Source organism: Miscanthus floridulus, chromosome 19 (genome assembly GCF_019320115.1).
Source record: "Miscanthus floridulus cultivar M001 chromosome 19, ASM1932011v1, whole genome shotgun sequence".
Classification (NCBI taxonomy): Eukaryota; Viridiplantae; Streptophyta; class Magnoliopsida; order Poales; family Poaceae; genus Miscanthus; species Miscanthus floridulus.
In genome coordinates, this window is record NC_089598.1 from 18,453,617 (window position 1) to 18,470,260 (window position 16,644).

General features: G+C 45.9%; 2 long non-coding RNA genes and 1 pseudogene across 2 annotated transcripts; 2 read left to right on the forward strand and 1 right to left on the reverse strand.

The window, feature by feature from the left end:
- Positions 1–896: 896 nt before the first annotated feature.
- LOC136525655 (uncharacterized) lies at positions 897–16,621 on the reverse strand (annotated as a pseudogene).
- Positions 4,797–6,008, forward strand: LOC136526911 (uncharacterized). Its single transcript, XR_010776630.1, has 5 exons — positions 4,797–4,955; positions 5,034–5,231; positions 5,306–5,672; positions 5,759–5,887; positions 5,967–6,008. It is a non-coding gene; the product is annotated as an uncharacterized lncRNA (long non-coding RNA).
- LOC136526912 (uncharacterized) lies at positions 6,271–7,525 on the forward strand. The gene is made up of 3 exons (XR_010776631.1): positions 6,271–6,537; positions 6,623–6,715; positions 6,802–7,525. It is a non-coding gene; the product is annotated as an uncharacterized lncRNA (long non-coding RNA).
- Positions 16,622–16,644: the final 23 nt, after the last annotated feature.

Consider the following 16,644-nt stretch of genomic DNA (forward strand, 5'->3'; position numbering starts at 1 on the left):
ACAAGTGAATTAAATTGTGTTTCTCGATTTTGTCCTAGCAGCTTCTTGTATTGTTGTTTATAATAATTATTAGGTTAGAGAAGGTGGTAGTGGATTAGTGGTACTTGCCATTTTATGATGGATTACTTATTGTCTTTGTTTTAGACACTAAAAGATCATGATATATATAGTCCATGAACTCACTAGAGCTTCCAAGGTGATCTGATCTTTATTCAACATCCCTGCTGATACCAATCTTTCTTTATAGAAGTTATAAAATCAGTGATACGATTGTCATATTTCTAAAATGATTTACAATGGTGTGATGAGGGTCTACTATGTAATATGCAAAACTCAGTTTCATAATCAACAATAATATAATACATTTGAAAAGTAAAGGCTGATGAAGCATTGACAACGGAAATGGTGTAATTAACTAAATAATTTCATGACCAGACACTTTTGTCCTTTTTGTGCCTTTTGGGTTGACAGCAAGTGACATTCCTGTGGACTACCAGTTGAATACAATTGTTATAGTAACAGGTTCATCTTGCTTCACAGCAATACTTAATTTCATGATAGGGCAGAAGACACTGCTTCATGCTTTCTAAGTAATGACCCTTTTAATATATATTATTATCAACAACTTAAATCTATTCCACTTGTTTTGTAATGGGGCAGTCTACTGTCCAGTCTTGTGCTTCTACAACCCTTTCTTTTTCTTAGAGGGTAAAACAAAATAGCATGTTTCATTGTATTCTCACTTCATTCACTTTGTATCATAGATTTATCTTGTTAAAGTTGACAATACAGGAAAAAAAATGAATTTCTGGCATTCGATTCTTCTAATTATGTGCTTCCCTTTTTTTTCTGGGTAAATCTCCTTGTTTTGATACAAGAATATCCTGCAGGATGAAGAATTGCATGGTTGAAAGGACAGACAATTCAGTGCATGAAACACCAATGCATTAGGTATCCACCTGTATCCCTGATGATGCAACTTTGAGAAAAGGAATTAACAGCGGAACAGTAGTGTATTTTATCTGCCATTGGGAGTGAAAAGCCAATATACCATGAAACGGGAGATTATCATTCGTTTCTCGCTTCTCACTTGAAGAAAGGAAAATGAAAATCAAAGCGAGAAATTCACAGAAAATGAGGAGCTTGAAGAAAATGGAACGTCAATGGCAATGAATGTATACGTGTGGTTTGCACTTACAGGTACAATTGTCTAATTCACTAGCGATGGGTAACTTATTTCACAATGCTCAAGTTCCAACTTAACATCGACAACTTTTTCTATGTACCTGTAGCAAATTAAGTACCTGCGCATTAGCTCTTTTCTTACATGTATATCATATATGCAGAAGCCAGAAACCGTTGGCTCCAGCTAAACTCTTCTCATTTTTCTAATTTACATCAAATTGTATGGTGTCAGATTTCAAATAGCTAGCCACCTAGCCCTCCATCTTCTCTACCTTCCTCAGCACCTCCGCCTCCCTGTCGGCTATTACCTTGCCTCCTCAGCGGTGAATGGTGGCGGCAGTGTGCATGGGTCGAAGCCTGCGACGTTCCTCTCCATGGAGTCCATCATGCAGTCCCGGTGCAGGCCCTGTGCGGGGCAGACCATGGATTCTGTGCAGATTTCCACGGCGTTCTCCGGTATGGTAGGCTTGTACCGGAGCAGCTTGGCATACTCGGTGAGCAGGTGCAGCATGTAGGGCGAGCCCCATCCAAGCACCGCTCGGTGCACTTACCGTGTTTGGATGCCTGCCTCGCATCCTTTTTTTTTCTCTCTGTCTCATTCATCTTCACCCCTCCGTCCCGCATAAATCTGTCTTCTTGATTCCCACTTCTCTCGCGATACAGGGCGACGCGATGCACCCATGATATAGAGGCTCATGTGTCATACACTCAAAACTCTCATCCATACATGCAACCAAACAAGATCTCATCTTATACCGGACCAACAACAAAGACAACTAAATATGACTGGGTACACGGTTTAAGCATGCATCTCACCATCCTGGACCGGCTTCCCATCACCAAAGCAACCGATCATCCTAGATGTAGTCCATGCTCATCTCCTCCCTCACAAACTGGCTGCCCTGCTCACCGATGAGCTGCGCCTGTGCTGGGTGCTCGTTGCAACTTGATGGATTTGCAGATGTGCTCCCGGTTGATGGGCCAGTAGTGCTTGCCGGCGACGAGCCCCCTGGACAGGATGTCCTGGAAGGGCGTGGTGACGAACAGCACCGGCGAGTCGCACGCCAGGATGTACTTCTCGCTCTCCGACCACGCGTTCCCCTCCACATAAACCTTGTACCTGCATCCATTGTCAGATGATCTGAGCAACACCATGGATTTGGACCTGTGAATTTCACTAGAATTTTGCAGGAAGTCTCGTATAGTTTGTTAGTATACGAAATTTTGCCTTCGTACCACCAGTCTGAAAATTTGAACGTATGTGCTTACCTGTAAATGCATTGCTTAGGTATTCTCGAATCTTTGAACCCGTTTTGAATTGCATAATGCCAGTTCTACAGGACAGTAACATAAGGTAAATTGAGATCACCAACTAACTAGTGGCGTCAAAAAAAGAGGAAAAAATGCCAGTGTTCTTTATCTCTGAAGCACCTGGGTGAAGAGGCGGGCAGTCCATTCCTGGCCGTTGGAGGCGTTGCATCTCAGGAGCTCATGGCGTATGCGGTAGCCCTCGGGGTTGCCCTTCCAGAACGCGTAGGGCTGCCTCTCCGCTCGTTCTCCTGCCTCACCTCCTCCAGCAGCTGCGGCCACGGCCGGATGCCCACCTCCGGCCAGCCCCATAAGGACCAGTCCGGGAACACGATGTCGAGTAAGCTTAATGTCGAGCGTCAGGGCGTCCTTGCAGTACCGGAACACGGGCGGCGCGTCGGACGGCGTCGTCGGGAAGTCGGCGGCGCGCACCTGGCCCGGGTCATCGCAGGCGAACATGATGTCCAGGTCCGGGACGCGGCCCGGGTAGCGGCGCAGCAACTGCAGGATGCCCCACTGCGTGAACACGTCCCGGGTCTGGTACGCGCGCCGGTACGTCTCCACGTACGCGCGCCCGCCCACGACCACCAGCCGGAAGTAGGCGTGCGGCCGCGCGCGCTCCACCGCCTCCCGCGTGATCCCGGCGCCGCGCCACGGCCGCAGGTCGTCGTGGATGTACCGGAAGTAGTCCGGACACGACAGCGTCGGGTCGTCGCCGGGCGGTGGCGGCAGTGCTGGTGTCCCAGGGCATTCCGGTGGCGGCAGTGCTGGTGTCCCAGGGCATTCCGGTGGCGTCTCGTTGCCGCAGGTGAAAGGTATCGGCACGAGCGGCGCCGGAGAGTAGCTGTGGTGGCGACGCCGTTGCCCGGAGCCGATGCTGACGGTGTTCCCTAGTAGAGACGGCTGCCGTGGTGCCATTCGTGCAGGGGTATTCAGAGTATGCTTACTTGTAACAATAATAACAGTATAAAAACTCGTGTGCTGCACTGCTCGCTCATTTTTTATAATCAGTTTCATTTTAATTTTTTTTTTTTTGCTTTCTTAGTCATGAATGTGCCCATCTGGCCATCTTCTTCTCGTTTCAAAATATAAAAGACGTCCCCATCCAAGTCCTACGGACCCGTCTAGAACAGAATTTTTTTTTAATTTTAACACTTTTTCACAACTAATTTTAAATCTAACACTGCAAGTTTTTTTAAAACTAACACTTTTGGCCGCGGCACAGGTCTGACGTGGAGCCAAATGCCTGTGTCACGCCATGCATGGTGGCGCGGCACAGGTCTGACGTGGCGGCGACCGGTTTCGGTGACCGGTGACGTGGCAGCTCTTGCCGCGCCACCGATCTTGGCGTGGCAGTGCCGCGCCCTGATCCATGGCGCGGCAAAGCCGAATAAATACCGTTCACCCGCCCGCCCGCTGCCAGCGCCTGCAATCGCCTATCAGCCACCAGCGCCGCCAGCCGCCGCGCAGCGCCCGCCCGGCCTGGCCCGCCCGACCACGCCGTGCCCGGCCACTCCCGCTGCGCAGCGCCTGTGCCGACCGCGCCACGAATGCCGGCGCGTGAAGGCCGCCCGCTCCTAAGGTACCTCATCTCGTTTTCATATTTTTTTTTTGCTTATTATTGATTTAGGATAATTAGTGATTTAGGATAGTTAGTAATTTAGGATAGTTAGGGTTGATTTCATATTTTTTTTTATTATTATTGATTTAGGATGGTTAGTGATTTAGGATAGTTAGGGTTGATTTCATATTTTTTTGATTATTATTAATTTAGGATAATTAGTGATTTAGGATAGTTAGTAATTTAGGATAGTTAGAGTTTTATGATTGGTATTGATTTATGATAGTTAGTGATTTAGGATAGTTAGATTAGTGAATTTGTTTGTGATTTATGTAGGTTTGAGGTTGTGTGTTCTAGTTTAGTTAGGATTTTGGGTTTAGGGGTTGTTTATGTATTTATTATTTAGTTTATAGTTAGTTATTTAGTTAGGGATTTTGGGTATAGATACTAGTTTACTCTAAACTCAAAAGGGTTTAGGTATTTTAGGGATTGATTATGTATTTATTATTTAGTATAGTTAGGATTTTGAGTTTAGGGATCTATGATAGTTAGGTTAGTGATTTGTTTGTGAACTTACTAATGTTAATTTAAATTTTATTAATTTGAATACTCTAACGCTTTGTTTATTAATTCGTAACAGGATGACTCCTCCCACGCAGCACCCATTGTACCCCATTCTTGAGGTGGAGTACGACGACCAACACCGAGCACACATCTTGAGTGACAATGACGCAGAGGTGTCGTTGCCTCCTTTAAGGCTCCGCACGCACACCATGGCGCACCAGTGGAACGAGCGTTATGCGCCGTACATACGGCGTACCGGCTTCCTCGAGCTTGTCCGTGTTGTCAACCACGGTCTTCCGTCCCTTGACCTAGCACTACTTACTGCAGCTGTAGACAGGTGCGAGTGCATTCTTTGTACGTAAACTTTCTTGTAATAAATTTGAGGCAACTAACAGTCGTTCTATTCTTATAATAGGTGGAGGCCTGAGACCCACACGTTTCACCTACCTTGTGGCGAGATGACCTTGACGTTGTAGGACGTGAAGGCTATTTTAGGCTTTCGGTTGGGGGGACTTCCAGTGACAGGGATAGTTGACAACGATCACTGTAGGGAGCTGGTGGCTCAGTTTACTGGCTTTCTTCCACCGGACGACGATGCTTCCAAGAAAAATGAGTAATTCAAGCCTATTTAATACTTGCATTGCTTTTCTGCAGCCATGGGGTCTCATTTTCTTTGGTCAATTTCAGGAAAAGTTCTGGGGTTTTGTCGTCCTGGATTACGGAGCGCTTTGATTACTTGGACCCACAGGCTGAGGAGGCTCTAATCGACAGGTTCGCTCGTGTGTGGCTCTGGCACTTTCTTAGTGCTTTCCTCTTTCTAGACGCCTCGGGAAACACGATCAGCTGGATGTTCCTTGACATACTACGACAGTCGTGGGAGAACATAGCGGCGTACAGCTGGGGCAGCGCAGTCTTGGCATGGACGTATCGACAGCTATGCATTGTCTACCGTCGCACCTCAGGATATGCCAACCTTGGAGGTTGCTCGTACCTACTCCAGGTGTGGTGTTGGGAACGATGGCCCATTGAGAGGCCCCTTAATAATGGTTTACCGGTAAGTACTTCAGTTCACTATATTTTTTAAGGCAGTTATATATGAATTCATTATTAATGGCTAATTCATTATCGTGTTCAATGCAGCAATGGAACGGGCAGGATACACTCCCTACAACTCTGTATATCTAGACGAAAGCAGAGTTAGTTAGAGGGAATGCGAGGCGAAAGTACAGGGAGTACACAGACGGCCTCGACGTCCTGACACAGCACCAGGTTACGCTCTCTTTACTATCATACATGTGTCTTGTTCAATGTACACTATATCACAACCTAACTTAATTACAAAATTCAGGTACATTGGTGTCCTTGGGATGCTCCGGAGCTCTAGTACTATCTTAGTCTTGTCACTAGGGACGAGTCAGACGAGTATCGCTGCGACGTCCCTTTTATTTTCTTCCATGTGGTCGAGATTCACTTGCCCATCCGGGTCTGCAGACAGTTTGGGAGAATGACATGCTACCCACCACCGCTTTACTCCACCAACCAAGAATTGCACGGGTGCGATATCGATTAATAACAATGCTATAATCCAGAGGTGTGTGGTACAACTAACATCGTTTTATTGCAGATATAACCGTAGGAAGAGGTACAAGACCAAGGATTGGTGTGTGACACACAGCTCGCGCATCCATTTATGGCAGAACAGGGTACGACATCCGGTCCATGCGGGTCCTCCACACGACCAGCACACCTTCGACGAGTACCTGCGGTGGCTTCACAGGTCTACGAGGACACATATCAAGCCCCTGTACACTGACGTGGCGATTGACGAGGACTCGGAGGAAGATGTCATCGAAGATGTGTCCGACGTTACCACTAGGGAGGACACGCAGCTGGAGAGAGCCCCGCTTCAAAGATACGTGGTAATATACTTGAATGGTACAATTTGTTACCATTTTGGTATTAAGTATGTGTACTAAAACTGTCCAACCGCATTTCTGTACCCAGGCGACACAATTGTAAAGGCTATCCAACGAAGCAGCGTTCCGGCTTCACGAGTCTAGAGGTCAGGGGCTAGGCGTTCTCGTAGCTTTTGTGGAGGTAACATAAACTTGTCCGTTCTGAAAATATTTCTTTAGTGTATATGTGTTTGGGTAATGCACTAACTTTAACGTCTATTTATGCAGAAGGTGAAGAAGAGCTGCAGGAAGCTAGCTCATAAGCTGAGCTGCATGGACACTCCTTATGAGGAACCGCCACTCCCGGTGTGGTCAGGTGGCACATCTTCAGCCTCTTTGAGGACACCAGATGATATGACCACGCCAGCATCGGGGACCTCTCCGACCACCTCGGCGACCTCTCCGACCACTTCGGTGACCTCTCCGACCACCTCGGCGACCTCTCCGACCACTTCACCGACCTCGGCAAACTCTTCGACCACCTCACCAGCTGATACACCACTCCAAGTCCCTACTAGACCAATCACCCATAGCCACGCCCAAAAGATACAGCAAGAGGTGCACACGCTACTTTGTGAATTTCAATTAAACATTGATGGTAATTTCGAACTACCTAAGTCGTGCATGTTGTTATTACTCAGGTTCTTCGAGGAGGAAGACAAGGATATATCAAGGATGGATTAGAAAGAAGAGCTACGTTCGAGTCAACCCAGCATGACAGAACCATCCAGATGAAACAGTCATACCTTTTGTCTCCCAAAAGCTATGAAGGAAGGAGTTATAACCAAAATATTAAAGACTACATAGAAGCCCAGAAGACGCGCAGGAACTAAAGACCACCTCATAAAAGCTCTAGCCAGTTGGCCTTCCACCTCCCAACGTGATTTCTTTAGTTCACATCTATCTTAGAGACTTCTCATAGTATAAATACCACCTCTAGGCTATTAGAAAACACTTTTTGATGATTTGATAATTCCAGTGATATTACAGCCGAGCTGTCGAGTGCTTACTCAAACCCTTGTTCTTCCTTGTTCTTCTTGGACTTGTGAAGAGATTCCTCTAGAATCCACTAGTTCGTGCTCTGCGGGTTCCAGTACGGCTGCCCCGCCTTGTGTGGATTAGCTCCAGTTGTGGTTCTGCGGTCGTTCGAAGATCGAGTCGAAGTCTTCGTGGTCTTGGTGTCTCTCTCCCCATTGCTTGGTCACATCCAACCTTGGTCAAGTATAAAGCTAGTTATTCCGCTATTCTTTAGTAAGTTACCCTTTTATTCCCGCTGCCTTGTTGCAAGTTATCTTGATCATGACCTACTGTCGTGAAGATCTGGCCAACCCCCGTACTGAAATAGTTCAGTACCTATCATCTGGTATCAGAGCTTCGAATTGACACGGTAGGTCTTGCCATCATCCACATCGTTATCCTTGTTTAATCTACTTCATATATTTGTGTTTAATCATATCCTATAGTCCAAGACCACACAAAAGTACCTATAACCATTTCGTGGTACTGTTACATTGTGTTTTGTGTTCATCAAGTTGCTAGTCACCACCGTTTATATAAAAAAATTGAGTTGTGTCGTTCGTTATCGCTGTCGGTGTTATAAAAAAAATAGATCAAAAAAAGGAAGAAAAGAAAGATTAGTTTCAAAAAAAAAGAGAGAGAAGTGAAAAGAATTTTGAAGGATCTGTGTTGCAATGTATTGCTGAAAATTTTAGTTTACATATTTGAGTTGGTGGTGATCTTGTTAGCAGCAACGTCGTATCTTTGAGCACATCAAACCACTCGGTTGGTAGTACCGTAGCCCTTCTTGATATCCACCTATAGCTCCACCAAAAACCTGAACCAGGACGTTCGATTCGTAATCCTTACGACCTCTCTACCACCTCCGTTGAAGCTACCACACCAGCACTGTCACGGTCCTTGAGATCAGGAAAGAACTTGGGTAAGTAAAAGGTGAGATCGAGTGTTTTCACAAATTTACCTATTCCACTTTTTCTTGCAACTAGTCTTGGCAGGATCCAATTTGAGTATTCATGGTGGAAACCATGGAGATGGGGAGCCCCCTGTCACACAGGCTAAGGTGCGCCACATGGCAAACTCGCTGGTGGAGGCGATGGAGAGGATGCTTGACGCTCATCTTCCCATGGAGGGAGGCCGAGGGCCACATCGTCGTCATGAAGAAAATCACCGAGAGGAGTCTGGTGATGAGAATTCTGGTTTTGGCCATGGATTTGATCGCTTCGGCGATGGCCATGGAGGATATGGTGGTGGTTGCCGTGCTGGTTTTGATAATCAGCGTGGAGGCCATCGTGCACATGGACGTTGTGTATGATTTGAAGATGAAGATGAGGTTCATGATGAGTATGAGGCGGGATTTGATGATAATAAAAATCCTTTTGGTCACCATGGGCATTTTGGATAGCCACATGAACATCGTCGTGGTGCTGGTCCTGATGGGGAAAATCATCGTGGTTGTCGCAATAGAGATGATCCAGATAGCATTGCTCGTGTAAAGTTGAGTGTTCCAAAATTTTCAGGGAAAGAAAATGCTGATGCTTATCTTGAATGGGAGGAGCAATGTGATCAGATTTTTAGAGTGCATAATCTTTCTGATCAGAGGCGTGTCAACCTTGCTTCTGTTGAGTTTTCAGGTTACGCTCTCACATGGTGGAACCAAGTTCAAGAAAATCAACATGTGTTGGGACGTGATCATATCAACACATGGGCTAAGATGAAGAGAGTGATGAGAAGACGCTTTGTGCCATCAAGCTATCAGCGTGACCTCCGCAATAGGTTACAAACATTGAGCAAGGATCAAAATCTGTTGATGACTACTTCAAGGAGATGGAGTTACTCTTGGTGAGATCTGGAATTAGAGAAGATGAAGAGTAAAAAATGGCAAGATTTTTGAATGGTCTCAATGAAGAAATTTCAGGTTTTGTTGAGATGTTTCCATATCATAATTTGCAAGACCTTGTTGATCAAGCTATGCGCACCGAGAGGAAAATTTAGCAAGAGGGATGAAGAAGGTCTTATGGGAACCAATCAATTTTAGCCCCATGGCGTCGGCAGCAGTCCGGTACCTTTATTGGTGGGGGAAGATCACAAGGAGTTGCTACTAGGCTTTCGCCATCCATTGGTGCTGCAAAGACCACGGTTTCTACTACTTCTTCACCTGTAGTTCAGCAAGAACAGCGACATCCTGCTGCAAGCACATCAACCCCTTCTGTTGCATCAGCTGCTGCTTCTTCTTCCCATACCCGAGGCATTATTTGTCACAAGTGCCAAGGTCGAGGACATACTGCTCAATGTCCTAGTCGAAGGACCATGATTATAAATGAGCAAGGTGAATGGGAATCTAAAAGCGAACCTAAGGAAGAAGCTCCAATATATGATGAAGAAATTATGCAAGATAAAGGTGATAAAATTCAACCTGATGATGGAGACAACAATTGTTTCATTTCTCACCGAGTGCTTAGTGTTACTGCTGTCCAAGAAGAGAATAATTAGCGACACAATCTTTTTCACACCCGGGGTATGATCAAGGACAAGTTGTGTCAAATCATTGTTGACAATGGCAGCTGCAATAATATTGCCAATCGAGAATTAGTTGAAAGATTGGGACTGAAATAGCGGCGCCACCCTTCTCCATACAAGATGCAATGGTTAAATAATTATGGTGCGCTGCGTGTAACAAATATTGTGACCGTTCCCTTCTCCATTGGGCGGTACAATGATCATGTGGATTGTGATGTGGTTCCAATGGAAGCATGCCAATTACTATTAGGAAGACCTTGGTTGTATGACCGAGATGCTCAGATTTGCGGTCACGCCAACAAGATTGTTCTGATGTACAAAGGGAGAGCGCATCACTTTGCTTCCCTTGTCACCGGAGGAGATTGTGAGAGATGATCTGAAAAGAAAACAACAAGAGAGTGAGAACCACATACGGGTGACCCACAAAAATAGTGAGGGAGAGATTCTAAAGCCAAATAAAACCCCACAGCCTCAAAGAACCGAGACACCAGGAAAAGAGGGTTTAGTTATGATGGTCAGGAAAGGGGATTTAAAAAAATTGAGTGAACCCAATGCTGTGTTCTATGTGCTCCTGTACAAGGACAATTTTCTTGTCACTAATGACTTACCCTCTACTTTGCCAAGTGTTATCTTTGATGTGTTACAGGAATATAAGGATGTCTTTCCAGATGAAGTGCCACCAGGACTACCACCTAAGAGAGGAATCGAACATCAAATTGATCTTGTGACCGGTGCTTCACTCCCAAACCGTGCTGCCTACCGCGCCAACCCAGAAGAAACTAAGGAGATTCAGCGACAAGTGGAAGAATTGATGAGAAAAGGGTGCGTACAAGAAAGTCTGTCACCTTGTGCTATTCTTGTCCTTTTAGTGCCTAAGAAAGATGGGTCTTGACGGATGTGTGTGGATTGCCGAGCAATAAATAACATTACCATAAGGTATAGATACCCCATCCCTCGGCTGGATGATATGCTTGATGAACTTAGTGGTGCTATCATATTCACTAAAATTGATTTAAGAAGTGGATACCACTAGATTCGCATAAGAGAAGGAGATGAATGGAAAACAGCCTTTAAAACAAAATTTGGGTTGTATGTATGGTTGGTAATGCCTTTCGGGTTAACCAATGCACCAAGTATATTTATGAGATTGATGAATCATGTGCTTAGAGCTTTCATTGGCAAGTTTGTTATCGTTTACTTTGATGACATCTTAATTTACAGCAAGTCTCTTGATGAACATGTTGAACATATCCAATGTGTGCTTGCTGTCCTACGTGAACAGAAATTATATGCTAACCTTGAGAAGTGCACCTTTTGCACCGACAAGGTAGTCTTTCTTGGATTTGTTGTTACAGGACAAGGAGTGGAGGTAGATGAAGAAAATATCAAGGCTGTCCGGGACTGGACACCTCCACAGAACGTGAGCCAAGTAAGAAGCTTCCTTGGACTTGCTGGTTTCTATCAGCGGTTCATGAAGGATTTCAGCACTATTGCTGCACCAATCAATGAGCTGACAAAGAAAGAAGTGCTCTTCAAGTGGGGAGAAGCACAACAGAAGACATTTGAAGAATTGAAGATGAAGTTAACAACAGCCCCAGTCCTTGCACTCCCAGATTTTGGTAAGTCATTTGAAATAGAATGTGATGCAAGTGGAGTTGGGATTGGAGGTGTGCTCATGCAAGGACGACGGCCAATTACATATTTCAGTGAAAAGCTAAGTGGTCCGATTCTAAATTATTCAGTTTATGATAAATAATTATATGCTCTTGTTCGGAGTCTGAAAACTTGGCAACATTACCTTTTTCCTAAAGAATTTGTGATATATTCAGATCATGAATCATTGAAACACCTTTAAGGACAACTGAAACTGAATAGAAGACATGCAAAATGGTGTGAATTCATTGAATCATTTTCCTATATTGTCAAGTACAAGAAAGGAAAAGAGAATATTGTAGCCAATGCGTTGTCTCGACGTCACACTTTGCTAACCCAACTTGACACTAAGATTCTTGGATTAGAAAACATAAAAGGTTTATATACAACTGATTCATATTTTGCTGAACCATATTCCAAGTGTCGAGATGGCAAAGGATGGAAAAACTTTCATGTGCATAATGGGTTTTTATTTTGAGCTAACAAACTATGTATTCCAGAGTGCTCTGTTCGAATTTTACTTGTGCAGGAAGCCCACGTAGGAGGACTCATGGGCCATTTTGGCGCCAAGAAGACAGAACAAGTCCTTACCGACCACTTCTTTTGGCCAAAGATGAGAAGAGATGTGGAGAGACATGTTCTTCGCTGCAAATCATGCCACAAAGCTAAGTCTCGTGTGAACCCTCATGGATTATACACTCCTCTGCCTATCCCTACTGTGCCTTGGGAAGATATCTCCATGGATTTTGTTCTTGGTTTACCTCGAACCAAGCGGGGAAGGGATTCCATCTTTGTTGTGGTTGATCGTTTTAGCAAAATGGCACATTTTATCCCATGCCACAAGAGTGATGATGCGTCACATATCGCTGAATTGTTTTTCAAAGAAATTGTACGACTACATGGGGTGCCACGAACCATTGTTTCTGATCATGACACCAAATTTTTGAGTTACTTTTGGAAAACTTTATGGGGAAAACTTGGAACTTGGTTGCTGTTCTCTACGACGTGTCATCCACAAACGGATGGACAAACTGAAGTTGTGAACCGTACTCTTTCAATGCTACTGCGAGCTATCCTCAAGAAGAACTTGAAACTTTGGGAAGAAAGTTTGCCACATGTCGAGTTTGCATACAACAGGGCAGTACACTCGACCACTAAATTTTGTCCATTTGAAATTGTATATGGGTTTAAACCCACTGCTCCCATAGATCTTTTGCCTTTACCTATGCAGGAACGTGTAAACTTCGATGCAAGCAAGCGAGCCGAGTTTGTCAAGAACCTTCATGATAGAGCTCGGACAAACATTGAAAAGATGACAAAGATGTATGAGAAGCACGCTAATAAAGGTCAAAGGAAGGTGTTATTTGAACCAGGAGACTTGGTTTGGGTGCATCTACGCAAGGACATATTTCCTGAACAACGCAAAAGCAAGTTGCGAGCCCGAGCTGATGGTCCTTTCAAAGTGCTACGCAAGATCAACGACAACGCTTATGAAATTGATCTACCTAATACTTATGGTGTGAGTACCAGTTTTAATGTGGCCGACCTATCTCCATTCTTTGGATTGGAAGAGTCAAGGACGACTCTTTTTCAAGGGGGGAGGAGGATGATGTGACCACGCCAGTGTCGGGGACCTCTCCGACCACCTCGGTGACCTTTCCGACCACCTCGGCGACCTCTCCGACCACCTCGGCGACCTCTCCGACCACTTCGGTGACCTCTCCGACCACCTCGGCAACCTCGGCAAACTCTCCGACCACCTCACCAGCTGATACACCACTCCAAGTCCCTACTGGACCAATCACCCGTAGCCGCGCCCAAAAGATACAGCAAGAGGTGCACACGCTACTTTGTGAATTTCAATTAAACATTGATGGTAATTTCGAACTACCTAAGTCGTGCATGTTGTTATTACTCAGGTTCTCCGAGGAGGAAGACAAGGATACATCAAGGATGAATCAGAAAGAAGAGCTACGTTCGAGTCAACCCAGCATGACAGAACCATCCAGATGAAACAATCATACTTTTTGTCTCCCAAAAGCTATGAAGGAAGGAGTTATAACCAAAATATTAAAGACTACACAGAAGCCCAGAAAACGCGCAGGAACTGAAGACCACCTCATAAAAGCTCTAGCCAGTTGGCCTTCCACCTCCCAACGTGATTTCTTTAGTTCACATCTATCTTAGAGACTTCTCATAGTATAAATACCACCTCTAGGCTATTAGAAAACACTTTTTGATGATTTGATAATTCCAGTGATATTACAGCCGAGCTGCCGAGTGCTTACTCAAACCCTTGTTCTTCCTGGACTTGTGAAGAGATTCCTCTGGAATCCACTAGTTCGTGCTCTGCGGGTTCCAGTACGGCTGTCCCGCCTTGTGTGGATTAGCTCCGGTTGTGGTTCTGCGGTCGTTTGGAGATCGAGTCGAAGTCTTCATGGTCTCGGTGTCTCTCTCCTCGTCGCTTGGTCGCATCCAACCTTGGTCAGGTATAAAGCTAGTTATTCCGCTGTTGTTCAGTAAGTTACCCTTTTATTCCCGCTGCCTTGTTGCAAGTTATCTTGATCGTGACCTACTATTGTGAAGATCGGGCCAACCCCCGTACTGAAATAGTTCAGTACCTATCACCAGCCGCCTCTTCTCAGCAGATGATAGGTGCCACTTCCGCGGTGCGTACACCACCAGATCATAGCGCTAAGAAGGACCCTGCAACCGAGGACGACAAGGACGACGATGACGACGATCCCCCGAGCTTCCGCAGACAGCACGACCAGTGGGACGATTAGCCGCAGCACGAGATCGGCATGTCTCAGCTAGGTGATGTCCCGCTTGGTACCCAAGGAGCCTCACAAGTACTATCAAAGATAGTTTATTTAAATACGTAGGCTCCATGAACTAACGATCATAAAAAATTATAAGTAATCGTGCGTATCATATACTTGCAAGGTACGAGCCATACGCATCGTCGACGCGACCATACCGACGTTGGCTACTCTCTCAATGTGTTGCCAACAAATTCAAAGAGACAGAGACGTCCGATGGATCCTTACACTCCTGGGTCTTAGTTTGTTAGGTCAAACGAATATTGGCGTCCGAAACTTGCAGGGTTATTTTGTTATGTTATGTCAAACTTATGTCAAAACAATAAAAATGTTATATGGCAGCTTGTCAACTTGCGCACGGACTTCATTTATCTGTTTCATATTCGTTTCTTTGCGTCGCGGCAGCACTGCTGGTGAGATTATGTACCAACTACTTCGAGAAGCGGCAGTCCCGACGTATCTCGACGCCGGTGGCAATTTTTTATAATCGATTAGTTAAATTGGTGGTTAACCGTATTATGAAAGACGAAAAACAAATCATTGGCTTATCAAATTCACCCGTCGGCCGTGAAAAAAATTCAACAAAAGACAGAAACAAATCTACTATTGATTTTACGTCAAGCAATACTTAGAATTACTCCCACTATCGGTGCGACGCGTTCGGATTAAACCGTTCAGGTACCGCCGGCCGGGCGGCGGGCGCGGCGGCCAGGCGGGATTGCTGCTTGGGTAGGCGGGACTGGACGCGGTATTTATTCGGCTCTGCCGCGCCACGGGTCAGGGCGCGGCACTGCCGCGCCACGAATCAGGGCGCGTCACTGCCGCGCCAAGGGCGGTGGCGCGGCAAGAGCTGCCACGTCACTTGTCACTGAAACCGGTCGTCGCCACGTCAGACCTCTGCCGCGCCACCATACATGGCGCGACACAGGCATTTGGCCGCGCCAGGGCAATAGGCGCGGCCAAAAGTGTTAGTTTTTTAAAAAAAAACTTACGATGTTAGATTTAAAATTAGTTCTAAAAAAGTGTTAAAATTAAAAAAAAAATTCTCTAGAACATCGCAAACTTCTCGGAGAACCAGCCTTTTCCTTTGAAAATTATGCATACGATTACCGTGCACCAATAGAACATTTAGGCCAGATTAACACGTAATTGACCTTTTTTTGCGAGAAAACACGTAATGATTGACTTAAGTTGCAACGGTGAGCAATACTAGCAGTCTCACAAAATGTAACACGAAGAAAACAAACACACACACACAGATTCATGCTTATGCTTACAGCGTCGAGGCCCGTCCATCTGCGCGCGCCGAGCAGCAAGGCAAGAAGGACGAAGCCGACCATGACCGATCGCACGCCCCTCGTCCGCAGCACCGTCCCCGGCGACGACGACAGCCACCGCCCGGTCCGCGTCACCACCGGGGCGGCGCCGTCCTTGCGCGGCGTCCCGCCCTCCTCGGTGATCTCCTCCTCCGCCGCCGGTGGTACCAACGGCGACCCCTCCTCGCCCGACGACGACGTCGCCGGGAAGACGGTGCTCCTCTTGGCCAGCCACAAGCTGAACGGTACGAACGTGAACAGAGGCAGGCAGGAGAATGAGGGGAGCGAAAGGAAACTCTGCTGCGCTAGTCGGCTACACGGGTGGATCTTATATGTAGCTCGCCACGGCAAGTCAAACGCTCGGGGAAAACTCTCAGTACCAATACGTCCATGCTTGAATTTTGACACCCAGAAGGATGAATGAACAACGATCGTACTGCACAAGCACAACTATATACGTCTTTGGCATGAAAGTAGCAGAATGGCATGTGCAGATGCTCAGTACGAATGCATTTGCTATCACACGTCAGATTTTTCAGCGAAACGTGGACTTCTGTTCATAAGTTTGGCCAGGTCGCCTCCCCTGCTTGTGTTCAGCGAAAAGATGCATTGAGATGGCGTCGGAGCAACAGTGAATACCTGAGCTTAGTTTAAGACTTACCAGCTGATTAGGACACAAAGCCCAAGACTTGACACGTCCAGAGAGAGATGGATATACTCCATTGCAATGGGATAGTGCTGTAGCG